We start from the raw sequence: 17,137 nt of genomic DNA, 5'->3' as shown, positions 1-17,137 counted from the left end.
AGGTAGATCAGAAGCTGGAGCTTGGGGAGGTGTTGGCTGACCGAGAACTCCCTTATCACTCAACCATGTTGGAGGTATTCGTTCGTGAACCTTACCCAAGGTTCACTCACTGGTTTGGTACTAATACAGGGTTTTAGTTAGACTGCCCGGACAGCTAGGCGTTTAGCAGCCACCGCCTAAGGGCTTATCCTTTCGAAGCCCTGTTAGATGCATAAGGTATGAATATCGTGCACCCTGCCCAGGGTCCACTCGCTGTGTATTCCATATGTTGTATGCTACCCTGCGGGGCCTTCCCCTTCGGGGGCTCCCACCTCTCTCTCTCAGAGACACCGCTCGATCGTGCCCCTTACCCAAGGTTCACTCACTCACTGACTATTATCGTAAATTGATCACAGAAACTATGTCTTCTCTCTCTCTCTCTCGCTATTCTCTGCAACGCGTAAACAGTTTTTAATACAACACGGGCATAATAATCCCTCCCTCTCTTAGATCCACCTGTAAGGGTAAAGAAAGTAATACTACATCTTGTTTACCGTACAAAAGTGAAAGGTTTAAATACGGGAAATACAACTATAACATTATGGTATATAACCCAAAGGTCAAAATGATGAGGGCATTTCTTTACTCTTGATTCCGATCTTAGTTAGGCCCAAGAAAGTATCGGTATTGGCATCATTGGATATCTATCATAAAGAAAGCGTACAAAACCCCGAAACTTCAGCGAAAGCTATATAGGTCAAATTCGGTGTGAACAGAGCCCCCATACCCGCTCTCCATTCCCCCCACCCCATAGCCGGGGCGGGGGCCTCGCTGTCGCCACAAAAGGCTCGAGCTACTTTTGCTCCCGGAAGAAATAGCTTACAGCCCAAGTCTACCTCCCAAAAGCAAGCTAATTGAACCTACCAACTGCCTAAATATAGACCCTTCTTTTCACTCTACTCGGGGGGTCCCTTATCCCCGTTGAGTACTCCTTCCTTACCCTAAAGCTCTTACTCTTCATCGGCCTTATCCTTTTCTTGAAGAGAACAATCGTTAGGTTTTCCCCCGCCTAGCCCATCTTGGATTTTCCCTTCATGCTCTTTAATCTCATTGAACGCGCAATTAGTTGCCGGGGAAGGCTCGTTTTTAGCCTTCACTTCTTTTTCTAGTTGTTTAATTAATTCAAATTCATTCCCTTTGGTTTCTATATGAAAGTCGTTTTCTACTTCTTGACGAACTTGGGAAACCCTTTGTCCATCTCCGAGATCTCCTTTTCGTTCTGTTATATTCGCCAGAATAAGCTCTTCCTTTCGTTGATCCAAGGCGGAAGGCGCAGACGATGAGTGAGCGGAAGTGGGCGGTTGTTGATAGGAGCTTGATCCCCCGGAAGGGGCCGACGATGACTCAGCGGAGGGTGTGCGGGCTTCGGACTGAGCTTCTGCGCCCGAAGCGTCTGAAGGCTGCATCATGTAATAGGGGCCCACGTTCTGTTCAAAAACTAGAAGACCTGCTAATAGAAGCCCAAACCAAGAAACAAGGTATATTCGTAGATGATAGCAATAAAAAGAAAAACAAAAATGAAAAAAAAAAAAAAAAATGATTTTTAAGTTAAGGTTTAAAGAAAGCTTCTACCCGGGACGCTGTGCGATCATAAAACTAGTCCATGTGAGCCTTAATCTGCGCATACGAAGAAAGAAGAAAATGTTTTCAAAGACCTCTGGAAATGCCCGTTTTGTCTACTTAAAATCTGGGAAGAGCGAAGCTCGGCTTGGAGCTTTCTTCACCAGTTCCCAGAGCCTCTTCTCTTCCATCTTTTCGGGTTGGCTTTTCTTCTTTCCCAAAAGAAATAGACCGACCTGTGGTACGTACCTTCTGAGCCTTAGCCATTGGTAAGGCTGAGTATAAAAATAAAAGAAAATTTCCCTCTCCTCAAAGGAAGTCATATGCTCTTTTCTTAAGTGTGCTGTCTTCTCTTCAATACCAATCCTCCCTAAAAGAAAAGAAATTTTTGTGCTGCTCACCTAAGTACTTTTCGAATGTGATTTGTAGAGGTCCCTCCTGTTGGTGAGAATGGGAATAGTAGGGGACCTTTTCCTCCAGTCTTTGGGTATGATGCCGCCGTTGGCAGCCCTCCTACTGCTGCCCCAAATGTAGACGTAGTGTAGTGGTTTCCCAGGAGAAAAACCTTTTGGAGATAGATGGGGCATTGTGTTTCCTTCTCCGAGGCCTAGGCTCTTCTCTTATCACCTGAGGAAGACATTTCTGCAGTCGATTATAGCGATGAGGGCCACTTATCCGAGCTAGGCCGGGCGGGACTGGTATGCTTCTTTCCTTTGTTCCAGTTGATTTTGCTTTCCTTGTGATCCTTACTTTGTGTGCGTGCATTTTATATTCGACTTCCGGATCCGGAGATTTCATATTGCTGCGGTTGGCAGCGGATCTCCAACGGAACTGGTAGAAAATTCTTCCTGAGCCTTTTTTCTAATTCTAAGACTGGCCTCTCTACCTTATCATAACGTACCTGAAATGCTGATGACGGCCTTAACCTTAATGAATTGAGCGGTGGCGCTTAGAGACTCACTCTTTTCACCTTTCCTTTCGATTGGGGAGTGGGAGATCCCCTTTTTGGATGTTTTCTTTCAATTAGGGATGGCAGTCGAGGTCAAAGAATTTCCCCTTTTTACTTTGTTGCCCGCAGCCTCTGATGATGATCTAGTTTGGCTTCTTGGCTTTCACGTCCGAAGCAAGGAATTTCTTCGAAATCTTTGTAAGCCTTTCATAGACAGACGTAGATATCGTATGACTGAGGTCTTGGCTCGCCGTCCGGAGTTTCCTTTTCTGCTTTGCTTAGTGGGCCATATGCTGCTAGGGGATGAATCTCCGCCTTCTTCTTTTACTGGAGGATCTGGATAACCTTGATCAAGTTTTTTGGGTAGAGCTAGTCTGGCTCATCTTTATTATGAGTTCGGGTCTGGCCAGATTCGGACTTTATCTGCCTTCTATTCTTCTTGTTTTGGTTTTGATTTTAGTTCACTCCACGGCCATATGATTTGCTTCAGCTTGGAGAAGATGCCCAGTTTGGCTCCTTTCTTTTTCTCGAACCAGATTGATAGAGTTCATAGGTATTTGAGAGAACCTCTCTCTTTCCAGTTGAGGGGGCTTCCTTCTCTTCCTCTTATTCTAGTCCTTTTAGCATGAAGGGGACTGCGCTTTTCATCGTGTTTGCGGATAGTCCTTTTAGCGTAGAGTCGTCTTTGTCCCACTTCCAATTCGTATTTCTACCTCCGTTGTACTGTGCAACAATCCCTACTGTAAGCGAATCCTCTCCAATCCTCGATCAAACTTGCGTTCCCCAGGCGCTAAACAATGGGGGTCTTTCCTTCGCCTATCGTATGGTTCGGCTTGGCTTCGTCCAGAACCAAGGAGGCATTCTGGCGGGCGCGTGCGTGTAGGAAGCCCGACCACTACATAAGCTAAAGGACTACGACTAAAAGCCAAGCCGGAAGCGACTCGCTTCTATTCTCGTTGGGATTGGATATAGATGGGGAATCCATAGATCGTAGTAGTTCGCCAACCTCTCTAACTAACATACGATACAATTTCACTTCACGGCACACCCCAAAAAAAGAAAGAGCTTCGCTCGGTGGGCCTTCCTACGCTGACGAATGCCTCCTTTCTCTTCTCTGAAGTCTACAACAAACAAGTGGGAGAGGCAGGATTCGAACCTACGTAGAAAAACTTCAACAGATTTACAGTCTGTCGCTTTTGACCACTCGGCCACTCTCCCCTTCCCGGGCCGAGGCCCCCCTCAATGGGTTCGTTGAAGGGCCCTGAATCAATCAAAAAGCTTATTGATTTGATTGAAGGGAATTAATACATACTCTTTCTTAGCTTAGCTAGCGTTCCGGGAGAATCTAGTCATTTAGTCAGTTCATAAAAATCTCTGTAAAGCAAGGGGCAAAGCTTCTACGACAGCTTCCCCCTCATGTAGTCGTCGGCCTTCCCCAGCCCCCCCTTCGTCGCTTCTGGCTAAGCATCTTTCGGCGGGGGAAAGGAGGCGACTAGTCGCTTCTGGCGAAGCTGCGAGCCTACCCTTCTCGAGCCTACAACAATAGCTTACGCTTACCAAGCCTAGTCTACTAAAATAGGGCTACAGCAAGCAAGCTTTCCCCCTTTGTTGTGGGCCGCGCCTCACCGCAGGCACTGAATGAATGAAATGAGTGGAGATCTTCCTTCCCCCTTGTTAATTACCAAGAACTTCGTTGGCACTAGTGGCGAAGAAAAATTCTACCATCCCACCCAAAAACAACTCGGAGCCTAAAGAGAAGAGAGTTCAGTCTACAAGAAGCTGGCAGAGCTTTAACCATTGGACTACATCCATCTATCCTACCTAAAGAGTAACCCTTTTCTTGTTTGTTCGGATTTTTTTTTTTTTCGAATGACGCTAGTGGAGACAAATTCCTTCCGGCTAATGAAGAGATACTACTCCACCAGTCTTCCCAGTGGATCTTTCTTCTCCCTAAGAATTAAACGAACCAAGTTCACCTATACGAGAGTGAGGAATAAAAACCAACAATCAACTTCCCACTTTTGATGTCCCACGATTCTGCTAGTTTAGAAACAAAGGAGAAGGGCAGGGGTCGCTAGGTCAGAAAAGCGAGAACTAGAAATTCTCCCCAAGTAGGATTTGAACCTACGACCAGTCAGTTAACAGCCGACCGCTCTACCACTGAGCTACTGAGGAACAACGGACTGTTGGAAGCCGACTCTCATTCTTTGGACCAACCTATGACCGAAAAAAAAATGGGTTCGTCACTCTTTTTCACATACACCGGGGGAAAAGGTTACGATAGCAAGCCCCTCCCCGGTCGGAGAGCCTCCAGGACAAGGGGGCGGCGCGTCAACCATCCACTCTCGAGATTCATATTGATCAATTGATCTCCGCGTCCTGCCAGTTCGCTAAGTAGACTCACTCTACCGAGGGGCAACAAAGGCTGGAACTATTCCTGCCAAAAACAAGAGGCCAGGCCTACTTCTCATCCTAGGAATTAGCAGGTATGATAGAGTCCCCTCTCTGTCTGTCTCTCCGAGTTTCTACTACTAAGTAGCACTTCTGATATTCAATTAGAGAATCGATTCCGATCAAGCCCCTATATTATTAGTAAGCTAGCGCCTCAAACTAAAGCGCTAACGAGCAAGAAAAGGGCCCCAACCTATAGGCGTTAGCACTTTAGAAGGATTGCAGCTAGCGCGCCACCCTTCTTTCTCAAAGTCAAGTTTCGCGCTTGTTAGTCAAGCTTTGAAGCCCCTACCTTTCTTTATGGGATATTGTTAGAAGCGCGGGTTTGGAACCCTATACAAGGTGCTGGTCTCGATCTCGCTTGGTGGTGCCCCTTTCGATGATTGTGGACTCAACATTGATTTCGTGCTTGAGTTGGAGGCCCCCCCTCCATCCATCCATCGAGTCAAGTAATTCGCTATCGGAAATTTTTCCGCCGCGTATCTCATGTCATGCTTCTTCTTTCTCCGAATCGGTTCCTAGTGTCAGTCAATCAAGATTCGCCATCCAGAGAGGGAAGAGCCTTTACTTTAGGTTAGGCCGGTCTCGTCATTCACGCAATTCCCCCGTCCATTGATCGATCACGCGAGTACGCATCCAGTCAGCACATAGCGAACGAAAAAAGCGTTCATCCCCTCAATCAAAATGTCTATCAATTGATCCCTATTCATTCGGTCAAAGTCTCCACGGCCTTTTCACGCCCCTCTACTGAGGGGTGCACCATGTTGATAGGAATCGGCAAAGACCTTCTTGTACAACACGTCCTCGAAGGCAGCATTCATGGCAATCATCACGTCTTTCTCCCGAGGGCATGGTATGGCTTTGTTCTTGGTGTTGTTTAATAGATGTCGAGTGCCGCTTTTCCCCGTCCGATAATCTCCATCTGCTCTAAGTGGGCGAGCTAGAATCCTTATGTCAGGTTGGTTGTTCAAAAGACTTTCTCTTTACCCTTTGCATTTTCATCTTTTTGAAAGCCTCTTCTGGATTTTCATTAGTCCTATTTCAGGTGCAAAGCCTCCTCAATAAAGACCTCTTTCTTTTCTTTTTTTCTTATTTCTCATTTTGTTGATTGAAAGAGGATAAGCGCTATCCATTGAGTAAAGGGAGGGTTTGCTACAGTGATTCGGGCGGTTGGTGGCCCCTTCGAGAGTTGCGGGTCCTTGCCGCTGCATGAGTGGTAGCTCACGCTCAAAACTCCTCCGACACGAGTCCTAGTCGTTGCGCTGCGGTCCGTTTCCCGGCTTCGCTTGCGCGATTTGCACTTCTGATTGGTTCCATCCATCCCCGACCCTAATGAATCGAGTATGAAGGGGTCAGCCAGTCAAGCGGTTCGGGTTTTCGGTCGGTTCCCGTTCGCCTGCCCCCCTCATAGTCCATTAGTGGGTAGGGTGGTCAACTTAGAGTGCGCCCGCCTCCTCTTCAGACGTGTCCTCGACAACCTGGCGGTGTTCGGTCTCCACTTTTGGGGGTGGGAGTGCTTGGTCGCTGGGGTTTCCTTTTCTTCAACCAATTTGGTTGTGTCAGCCCGGTCTAACATTTTGTTATGAGCTGGCTGAACAAAGATGGATTGAAGGTAAGATAGATTTGAGTTGTTGTGGCATAGGACCTTCGATCAACCATGGGGCTCTACCCTTACTGAATTCATTCTATTGAAGCGTAACGTAAACCTTCTCATGTTGCATTTCTTTGGTTTGGAAGTTCCAGTATGTTGTCTGTGGATTTATAACAAAGGAAAGCCCCCTTATGCCATTTGAAACATTCAAATTCCGTGCTGCTCGCCACTCCCCGAGGCCAAGGACGGGGTCGAACCGTCATTCCAGGATTTGCAGTCCGATACATTTCCATTATGTTACCTAGCCAAACCCGCCACCTCATGTGCCAAAGTCAAACGGTTGTTCTTCCTTCCCCGCTCCCTCTTTTTCTACATATGCGGTGGCGGGTTACCAGAGAAGAGGGGACAACTTCTTTCTCCCTTGCCTTGCTCAACTTTCCTTTGATGATTGAAAGTAGCAAGCCACTCCACTACTAGTACAGAGGCCAGATAGAAGGTTGCTTCCTCTATATGTTCAGGCAAAGAACATCTAGAAGCTGGCTTTTGTCTTGTCTTGTAAGCAACCATGCCTAGATAATCGAATTTTGCTTACCAAAGTGGTCTTACTAAAAGTAAGTAAGCAAGCAGTTCCGTTCCAAGTGACATGGCTTTTCACTATTCTTTTCCAGAGAAGGTTGCTCATCCAGCCCAGCGGATCCATTGTTTATGCGGAAGTGCGATGCGGCTGAAAAACGTAAGCCCCTATTTTTTAGTAATATTAGGTTGGTATAGGTTGGGGAAAACTCCAAAACTAAAGTTCCAAAAAAAGCTTACCAACTATTAAATAGTTGTTTTAGAAAGGGGCACCCCTACTATACCCCTAAACTATAAGCTAGCGCGCAACGGCTGAAAAGCCGTTGTTGCTTGCTGCTTGCAGGCTCGACAATCTTTCTTTCGCCTCTCCCCCCTGTCTCCATTCTGATTGATTCGCTTCTTCCTCGAAAATTGTTGATGAGCTCTCATTTATTTATTTTCGCTTTTTGTCTTTGCTTTGCGGTATATTCTTCAGCTTATCTTATCTGCGAACACGAATCAGAGAAAATTCCTTCTACTTTATGATAAAAAGGGAATTGCTGTAGCGCAGCTACCGTTCGTGGCAGGGAGTTGAAAGGCTTAGCAGCAGCCATTAGCCATTCTCCTTCCTAAAGCATCACTTCAGCGGTCATTTTCCCCGACCTTCTACTCCGTACTATGAGATAGAGGAAGGAAAAGTTATGAATTGCAATGGACTATCCGAAATCCGATCTAGCCCAAATCCCCTTTCCCAACTGCTATTCGAATCTCGATCTCTGGAATCGAAAGCAAGACCAACGAGCCCTCGGTCAAGCGAAAGACTTACGACTTTGAATTGAGGATCGCTAGAATCCGAAGCTCTTTCAAGTCCTCTGGGCACAAAGGAACTAAACACTACACTATTCTTTCTATCTCTTTAGTTCGAATGCTTTTCTGCTCTTAATAGAGAGCGCAGTTCCAGCAGAATCCTAATCAGACTATTGCTCGTACCTAATCACTGCTTAAACCCTCGGTGAAACTGGCTTAAGCCCGACTACAGAGCCCATCTATATAGGGATATACCACCAAACCTGTGAACCAAAGCGCATTCTAACTCCCTTACTCTATCAAGTAAGTACTTTCATTCCTTTGGAAAAAAGAAAGTCTGCTAAAAAAAAAAAATCGTCTTCTGTGATGTCAGGGAGAAATCGTCTGCTCACTTGCGACAAGAGGGCATCCTCTGGCTCTCTTCCATTCGTTGATTTCTGTCTTTCGCTCGTGAGTTGTGGGACCATCCCCGAATCGTCTTAGTAAGGTTCAATTTGCTTCTTCCTTCCAATGTGTCCCTCAGGTCATGTTTAATAGCCCCGCTTTTAGGGAACCCCTAATGGTAACTTCTCTCCCCTCTCATCAGGTAATTATTTTTCTTCTTTGAGTTAGCGAAATGACTTCCGTTCTTGGTTCCCGACCGATCTAAAAGCGCTTTCCTTCTTTCGGTTGTATCGAGGGATCCGGGTCTATACCTATTCCCCTATCCTTTCTTTGTGGGTTGATCCTTTTACTAATTCCCCTATTCAGAAAGATGAATCTCCGGTTTTTGTTTGATAATGGGGGAAAGGGACGAAGACTAAGGTTCTGCTTTTCCTTTTGGATGCCCATTGGCGAGTGTCTTAGTAAGCCGTAGACCTTCCATTCTGTATTGCGTAACCATAACCTATGTTGGTCTATCGGGCTCTGCCCTCCTATTCGAGCAAGGCTAAGGGTTTTTCTTTCTTGGTTGAGGCCCGGCCCGACCTTCTTGTGTGACTTGAGGCTTGAAATGCTCTTTCCACTTTCTTTCCATTTCCTGAGCCTGAGGCGAGAGCTTGCTTTACCGAGAACTAGGCTTTTGCTTCATCAGATGCTATAGACGAGACCACTTATGTCACTTAATTGTCTGCCTTAGAGGATACACCTTCTGTCTCTGCCGCAGAATCAGATTTTTTAGAGTAAAATACTGATTTAGTTGAGTAGTCTCATCTAAAGTGGACGATTGAGCAACAGAAAGAGGTTCGGCGGTGGAAGAGGTTTGATCATCTCCTGCAGACTCCGCGGCACCAGACGCTTTTTGAAGGCACTCTGGGGAAAGATCTTTCTTACTTGCCGACAGTTACTCTCTAGTTATGTATGGGTCTCCCGCGTTACCTCGACCCAAAAAGGTGGCAACCGGTTCCGGGATAGCGTACTCTCTTTTTCCATCCTCAGATCCAACTTCAGCGAAGGCAGACTTTTTTCGATAAGGAGGGGGGCCCTTCTATTGTATTGATACTAATCCCGCCTAAAATACGGAGTAAACCACTATCAGGTTAGAAGCGGAAACCTCTTCATGAACAGATCCGCGAGTTTCTCTTATTCTTATGGGCATCACACCAGATTGGGCAGTCCCAGTAAAGAATCAAAGCCAAGGGAAGGCTGTTTTGTTTGGATTACTGTCTTAAACTAAACAAAGAAACCTGAAAGCAGCTACACCTCTTCTGGTAGGTCTAGTTCTCCCATTCTCTGATATCTATCATTTGACTGGGATTGATTTCTCCCCTTATTTGCCTTAAACCCATATGACATCAACCAGAAGCACGAAAGCAAGTCTGTTTGTTCAGCTGAATTGGCTATGAAGGAAGGAAAGGCAGGAAATTCTATACTTAACATCTTACACCCTATTCAAAGAGGAAGTCATCTCTCTGACAAGAAAATCATCTATATTACGCCATTTGACGATCATAGATGTATTAGGCAGCCCTTTGAAAGAGGAAGATTCCCGACCTGACTGAAGGGGAGCGGGTAGAAGAGCAAGCTGAGTTTCCAGACTCTTGGACTACACTAGGCCCACAGGGAAAACTATGACTGGTCAGCGGGGAACCACTAGTCATGGTAGCCATCCCCTTCCCTTCGATCTATCATGGATTAAAAAGACGAGATGGGCATTGAACACAGCCAAAGCAAAGACGGAGGAGAAGCTATGACGAAGCGACTCTCCTTTCTTTGACGTACGGTATATGAAGGCCAAGAATGAATGGTAGACGTAGGCAAAAAAGGATAAACGTTCAGGCTTCAGACGAGGGGCAGGAACTTTCTAAGCCACTCCAAAAAAAAAAAGGGAAGAGAGAAAAGAAGAGAGGGTTTGTCCCCAGCCGTTAGAGAAGAATTAAAAATAGAGGTTTGTTAAGCCAACGGGAATGTCATCAATCACTTTACGTCCAGCTGAAAGCTGAGAAAGCCAACCTTCTTAAGAGAGAAGAACTTTCCTTTGTTCAAGACATACCATGAGTGAAACCGAAACCGCTAGGCCATCACTAGTCTAGATTTTCAGATCTTTAAAAGCCATTCCTTCAGGGGATGAAGTCCTAAAGTGAACCAGCTGTTAAAAGCTCTAAGGGCGTGGCAACAAGGCGTAGGCAGTCGTAGCCTTTTAGCTTGGACTAGGATTAGCGTGGCACTTGCCTTTTCATCCCTCTCCCGTTGGTCGAGTTGTAACATCCCTCTCCTCTGCTTGAACCGGATTCCCTACTCTAAGAAAGTCAGTGCCCGAGGGGAAGAATAGGCAGCTGTTAGAGTAACGGTCGGTGGGAATAGGACTAGCTTTCTTTTCTTTACAGAACAGATTCAACAAGAGAGTCCTCTAGGCCTGTTCGTCACGTTTGCTTTCTTAGTACAGTCTTCCTATTTGTTATTTGCCCTATTAGAGTGCTTACTATGGAAGGATTAGCAAGAGGTCAAAGCACTGGGTCTAGTGGGACTTCCCCTTAAAGGCTAGAATGGAAAGATTCCCCACTCCAGTACAGCATTTTCTTTTACTTCATAGTAAAAGGGTAAGCAGAGAGGATGGATAGCAAACCTGTAAAAAAAATTTCCTCTTTTTTACCTCTTTTCTCTATTCTAGCTTGGCAATTGTTAGCCAGCGAGAAGGAATGAAACTCGAAAGAAAACGAACTTACTCAGAGAGCTTACTTGCTCTTAGTTACTTGCTTTCCCGGTTTGAGAATAGAAAGGGAATGATGGATTTTTTTTTATTGTCTGATGCATAGGAAACTGCTTTCGAACTGGTCTAGTAGCTTTCCTTAGAGAATGCAATTGGCTGGGGGGATATGCTAATGTATAGGTTTTTTTAAAGTAAAGTCTATTAACAGTAGGCCTTAGTCCCTTACAGGCCTACTCTTCCCTTGCCCTTGCGGGAGTGTACCTGTTTTCCATGCATTCTATTAGCGTTCTAAGCTTGAAAGTCATTCTCGATCCTTAGACTTTCATTTGGACTTATGGAAATTTCGTATTCAAAGTAGGCTATTCATTCTGTATGCCCATGCCCATTGGTGAGTGTATTCTTAAACTTAGTGGTCATTTCCTTTTGTTTTACTTTCTGTCCTTGATTGATGATTGGATAGCTAAGAGACTAACCGCTTTCAGACTAAGAAAGACACTTAGTGGAACTAAAGAAAATTGACCCTTTTCCGATTAGAAGTCTAGGGCAAGGGTCCTATACCTGAAAGCACAGTTACTTGTTTCAACTTAATAAGAGATTGCAACAACTAAAGAAAAGTGCTCCTTAGCCGACTTCCAACTTCAGTTTAGGAAAGCACTAGCCCTTACCACAACCACAGAAGAAAAAGGATCGGTTGGTAGCAAACAAAGGAAACCGGTTCCGTGGGGGATGGAAGTGCCTAAAAAGTACTCTACACCAGGCCACAATTCATTCGACGTTCTGGGGGGGCTAGCTCTCCCGCATCGGTGCAGCTAAGGAGGCGTCGGTCCGAATATACGAAAATGGGAATTCCCCGAAGACCGAAAGTCGCCAAGGCTGTTCTGAGAAGACTTCATCCCAAACTCTTAGGGCGGGTTGCAGAACACAGGGAAGAAAGATAGACGGACCTGGCTGATACTTCACATAGACCCTTAGAAGAACGCTTTTTAAAACACATGCCAGCTAACTTTGAGGAACTGTTTGGGCATTGAAGCTTTAGGTTGGATCTCCTTTCTAGGGGTAGCGGGTCAGACAAGGGGGATTGCCTGATCGGCCGTTGTCACTCGATCGGTAGCAAGGTAAGCGATAAACTATCTGTCGAAATGGAAAGCCTTGCCTACTCATCTACAAAGGAGAGACTTCCTTTAGTTTAGTTAGGAAATAGGTTCAACGTGGAATTATAGGTAGGTGCCTTAGTGGGATTGTCGAAAAGCAATCTTTCGAAGAAGACCTTGATCCAGAATGTTCGGATAATTCTCTGGAACCCCCTTCCCCTTAAACTATAAGGCCTTTACCTATTTCTTAGTATTAGTAATGGTAGGACTAGTAAGGTGTCTTTGAGAAGACCCTTTCCTAACCTAAGGCCCAAAGAAGACCAAGCAGCAGCCTTGAATGAGGATGTAGAGGATGATGCTTCTAATTTCCTGACTGAACTACTCACCGGAACTACTTTTCCTTCACTTAGAAAGCGAGACTTAAAAGCATTTCTTCTTTCAAAGACAAAGCTTGGATTGATGAATTCCAATGGGATAAAGAGCACTTGAAGGGCCACTCTTTTTCTTCTCTTATCCTTTGGCCTGGAATGCTCATAACTACCATATATGGAAGGAGAAGGTGTCAAAAGATTGCCTGCTGCCACTTAGTCATTCAGCTTGTGTTACGGGGAAGAAGTAAGCAAGTGTAGCGTATAGTCTCTGTTAAGGTCTTTAATGGCTCTTCGCTGCTGGTTTCCCTTTGGGTGTAATGAAGGCCCCGAACTTACTACGCCGCTGCGCCCCTTGCCTTTTGAACCAGACCCGAGCCCTAGAGTAGAGCTTGAGCTGAGAATTTTGCCTTTAGCCTTTGGCACCTCTGCCTGGATCAATCTCGTCTGGAGCAACCAAAACCAACTCTGTTTGCTCTAAACCAACTAGATCTATTGATTCCTCCGCTGGACTAACTGCTTCCTCTGCTTTTTGTACCCCTGCGACTTGGGAAAGAGACCAGCCCACTTGAGCACTGCGATCGATCCGATAAAGCAAAGCATCCTGGCCGGAGGCCAACCGACCAACCATTGAGAATGTAACAAATAGGGGGTATTGTGAATTCTTCTCTCTTGTCTTTCAACCCTTGCTCTTGCCTCGGCTTCGCCTTCTATCTTATGTTGCTTTGGACTTCCACCTTCAGCTAAGCACCTAACCCATGGGACGGGACCTTCGGTCTAGCCTTTGTTCGGGTACGGGACCGACCTTCTCTTTTGTTTGTAATTGGACTTGCCCGAAACCTCTACGCCCCTCTGGTCTGCTATTTGTATCCTGCTTCCTCCTTCCATTCCCCTTCTGCTGGCTCTGCTATTTACTAGAATCCCAATAATCCCATCTGTCCCTGAGAGACTGTAACCGAACGAAGTCACTTCCCCGAAAACTTGGTCTCGTGAGTAAACTTCCTCGTCCATTAACAAGGCAAGAGCAAGACAGTCATAAAGGCAAGTCTGATCTTAGATTCTCGGACATAGCATCGTATATAAGAGAAAGGCTGCTGGACTTCCGAAACCAACCTCTTAGACTAGGCGTCCCCAGACGCTCCCACCCGTTGAAATCCGCTTTCAGAACGTAGGCTGGCCTCTTCGCAACAAGCGAAGTAATCTTTTTTTACGTCTTATTATGATCCGCTGACAGGGAAAGTAGGTAAACTCACTTGCCCAGACCCAGGAGAAGGGATGCGTTTTGGGTCTCAAGGAGGCAATTCTCCGGTTTCTATTGGGTCAACTGACATGTGATCAATCGAGCTAGACTTTATGAATGAGTTTGAGTTGGGCTTACGAGCGAATCACCCTTTCCCCTATTCTAGACTAGATGCGGAAAATTCTCTGCCTCTATCACCTATCTGTGCACTAACTCCTGGGCAAAAGCCCCTGTCTCTGTAACAAATATCGCCACGGGAAAAAGCTTTAGTAAAGCAGTACTGAACTGAGCTACGGTCTTCTCCCTCCCTTCTTCTTATCCCGCTCATGCCCTACGACTACTAGGTCACTCACTAACTTCCTTAAGAGGTGCCTAATCAGGATATTGCTTCAGGAAATGCATTAACACCGTATTCTATCAAAGAGCCTATTAAACTTGGATTCAGCTTTCACTCAACAGTCTGGCAACTTCCTTTACTGGTCGAAAGAAGACTAGTTGCCCTTCTTCTCTAAGCTCTAAGTCAGTTCTTTCTTTACGAAGAGGTTCTTTTATCAATGTCATTATCTTCCCTTCCTCGCCTCGGGAAAGGAACTAATACCAGTCTCGATCTCCTCTAGGGCCAAATAGAAGTCAATTAGTCCTTCTCTCCCGCATTGCTAGTCTTACTCTTTTACCTTCTTACCTGATTTCACTAGTCTCAGGGACATCTCTTTACATCTGGCCATTCCTTCTTACCTTTTTAATGAACTCCTTAGGCCGAGAAAAGGCATTGGTATGCCTTATTTTGCCTGCAAGGGTATAAGAAGAAGTAAGGAAAGCGCAGCTTTCGCTTTCCCGGGATCTCCCCTTGGCTTACTGGATTTCCTGATGCTACATAAGCGCTGTGGGATAAGGGTTGTTTTAAGGACATTTGCTGACATTCACCATCAAAAGGAGGAGAGGGCGATTTGCCAATTTCGGACATGTTAATAGTGAGGGCTATTTCGCCTAGCTAGTGTAACCCCGGATTAACAGACCATGCCCCAGTTCAATTCGAAACCCGTCTCGGAAGAGAAGGAGCTGCTATTGAAAACGGTCTTGGCCCCTGGGATAGGAAGAGCAGGCATGCCATGAGTTAAGATAGACCAGACCCACGGACAGACATTGTTGAGGAAAGATCAGATGGCATCTCTTAGCAAGAAGTTAGAATCCCTAGCCTTGAAGGTGGCGAGAGGTTCTACGAAGCCAAGGAATGCTTACCGAAGCGAAATGTTAACTACTTGAATAAGAAGACCGGTAAGATTGAGCTTTCCCCCGGGTAATTTGGGATTGAAAGTATCTAGGTACCAAAGGCCGATGAAACTATTTCAAATGGGTTGATACCTTCGCCCATCGCGACTCTTGTTTTGCTGCTTAAAGAGAGGTTTATTTACCTGCCGACTAGAAGATGTGTGCCATTAAGGTAACTTGGAACGTCCACGGTATAGCTTAGGAATCAATAAAAAAATAGATCCTAGAATACATATAGGATAAAGGTATTATCTCAACGGAACCTAAGAGCGAGTTCATTTCAGCGAACCAACGAGGCTAATATCTAGACTGAATGGAGCTATTATATAGAAATAGAAGTTCATCCTCATCGTACGGAACGATCATTCAGTAGAACGAAATACAATACGTTCCCATGCTATGTGATCGAACCTTTCACCAAGATATGGAACCTTTGAAAAAAGAAGAAACCTTCTTTCTCAAAAAAAGAGAGAGAGAGAGTCAAGATCCAGATATAGAAAGAAGTGAAGTATTCTTAAGTAACTTAGTGCAATGAAGGCTAAGACTTATCTTAAGTGAACTTAAAAAAAATTCATAGATAGTGAAAAAAGAGAAAAGATCGAAAGCCACTCCAATTGGTTCGGCTGCACTGACATCAAAGCACTTAGCAGTTGCTTATTAGAAAAGAAAAGAGCAATCTCAAAAAAGGAGCGGGAAAGAGGCCCACGTCCTGCCAGAGGGTTATACCATGGGGACAGCATAATTATAAGGATATAGCACTTCTATTATATTATAAGGAGATAATAAAAGATGAAAAAAAAAATCCTAAATAACTTGTAACTTGATGGCACTTGTTCGGCTGCTCCTGGCACGAGAAATTCTTATCGAAGCACTTCTTTTTTCTTCAACTGGCCTACCAAAGAAGGCAACTAGCCTGGCAAAAAGAATCAACTGAAACTGGATTGACCTTGATTCTTTTTGCAACCAAAAAACACGGGAAAACAAAATGAGAGCAGGATTCAACAGGCTGTTAGGAAGGGAAATCCGATTGCATTCAAAAATCCCGAGAAAACGCAAAATCAAATAAAATTTTATTTTTCTTAGGAAGGAAATTTTATTGCAACTCAAAATCCCGAGAAAACGCAAAATACCATAACAATTACTGAAACTTAGGAGTGAAATCGGATTGATACCAAAAATCTCGGTAAAACGCCATATTTTATGGAACATTTTACTAGATTTTTTTAATAGAATCATATTTTTTATTATAATAAATAATGTTTTGTTCTAAAGTCTTATTCAACTTCTACTTCTTTCGAACTCTTTATGAAACTTCTTCTCTTATGATATTGAATTTCGAATTTGAGAATAGCCGAAACCACGCAGCCAAAGTCCTATCTTTCGTCTCTCGTTACGGTCAGCAGATAAATCATAGAGTGCTTTGCTTAGAGAGTATTTCAAACCGGTAGATCAGAGTTTTGTTTGCGTTCAGTTCCTTCCCGGTAGGCGATGTAGAAAAAAGTCTTGTTGTTGCTGGGCTCGTCAAGCGGCTCATAGTGAAAGTGAGTAATAAGTATCTAGTCCAGTGGATAAAAGAATCTATACTTTCAGTAAGCTCGTGAGGTACTCTTTCTTGGGAAAGCCGCTCTACAGGTAAGAAGGTCAGGCTCACGGAAGGTGCCGCAGACCGTAGAGAGAGTTTGAGTTCAGTTCGCCTTACTCAATAGGGCAAGCGCTAGTTAAAGTAAGTTTCGGTTAGCGGGACAGCTGGAAGTCGAGGGTGACTTTCAAGCAATAAGTAGGCGCAGTTGGAAAGCGGTGCGCTCAAGCCTTTATGGATAAATAGGTAGTTAAGCAACAGAAACTCTTCTTTGCGGTGAGCGGTACGTCTAAGTTCCGGGAATCGCAGAAAAATGGATCTTCCGGTAGTGGAAGGCGAGATGTAGGCCTATCGAAAGTGAAGCTACAAAAATACAATCCGATTATCGTTATTCAAGCGGTATCCTCAGAGAACTTTAAAGGAAGCCCTTTCGCTTCGCTCAAGTGACTACGTTCCTTTAATGAAAGCCGGACCTGAAGAGACGTAGGCCGAGACTAGAGTCCGATCCGAACCT

The 17,137-nt window shown here is 45.0% G+C and overlaps 2 non-coding genes across 2 annotated transcripts; both read right to left on the bottom strand.

Annotated features, from left to right (window-relative positions):
* Nucleotides 1-3,683: 3,683 nt before the first annotated feature.
* Nucleotides 3,684-3,766, bottom strand: TRNAY-GUA (transfer RNA tyrosine (anticodon GUA)). The gene has a single exon. It is a non-coding gene; the product is annotated as a tRNA-Tyr (tRNA).
* Nucleotides 3,767-4,651: 885 nt separating this feature from the next.
* Nucleotides 4,652-4,723, bottom strand: TRNAN-GUU (transfer RNA asparagine (anticodon GUU)). The gene has a single exon. It is a non-coding gene; the product is annotated as a tRNA-Asn (tRNA).
* Between the last annotated feature and the right edge of the window lie 12,414 nt (nt 4,724-17,137).

This window comes from Durio zibethinus, unplaced genomic scaffold (genome assembly GCF_047325235.1).
Source record: "Durio zibethinus cultivar Kanyao isolate XHJ-2024 unplaced genomic scaffold, ASM4732523v1 HiC_scaffold_310, whole genome shotgun sequence".
NCBI classification, from domain to species: domain Eukaryota; kingdom Viridiplantae; phylum Streptophyta; class Magnoliopsida; order Malvales; family Malvaceae; genus Durio; species Durio zibethinus.
Note: the sequence above shows the minus strand (reverse complement) of the source record. Positions and strands in the feature narration are given on the sequence as shown.